The 214-nt window shown below is 31.3% G+C and overlaps 1 protein-coding gene across 15 annotated transcripts in view; it reads right to left on the bottom strand.

Annotated features, from left to right (window-relative positions):
- LOC102679644 (nesprin-1) overlaps positions 1-214 on the bottom strand; it is a 119,993-nt gene that overhangs the window by 64,219 nt on the left and 55,560 nt on the right. The gene's annotated exons all lie outside the window — the stretch shown is intronic.

Raw genomic sequence — 214 nt, 5'->3', positions numbered from 1 at the left:
CATTAATAAATAATTAATTAAGGAGAGAATCCTACTAAAATTTATATGAGAAAGTTGCTTGAGGTTCTAGCTTTGATATTCGATCTTAAAAGTACAGAAATTTTGCGTAAAAAACTAGAAATTGATTAATTTTCCACATAGTATTCTCGATATGTTAGAAAATGTTACTGCGCATGCGCAAGCGGTGAGCGCGCATTTATTCTCTATCCTTCTT

The sequence above is a fragment of the Apis dorsata genome, unplaced genomic scaffold (genome assembly GCF_000469605.1).
Source record: "Apis dorsata unplaced genomic scaffold, Apis dorsata 1.3 scaffold_35, whole genome shotgun sequence".
Classification (NCBI taxonomy): Eukaryota; Metazoa; Arthropoda; class Insecta; order Hymenoptera; family Apidae; genus Apis; species Apis dorsata.
This window is presented reverse-complemented; position numbering and strand designations above follow the sequence as displayed.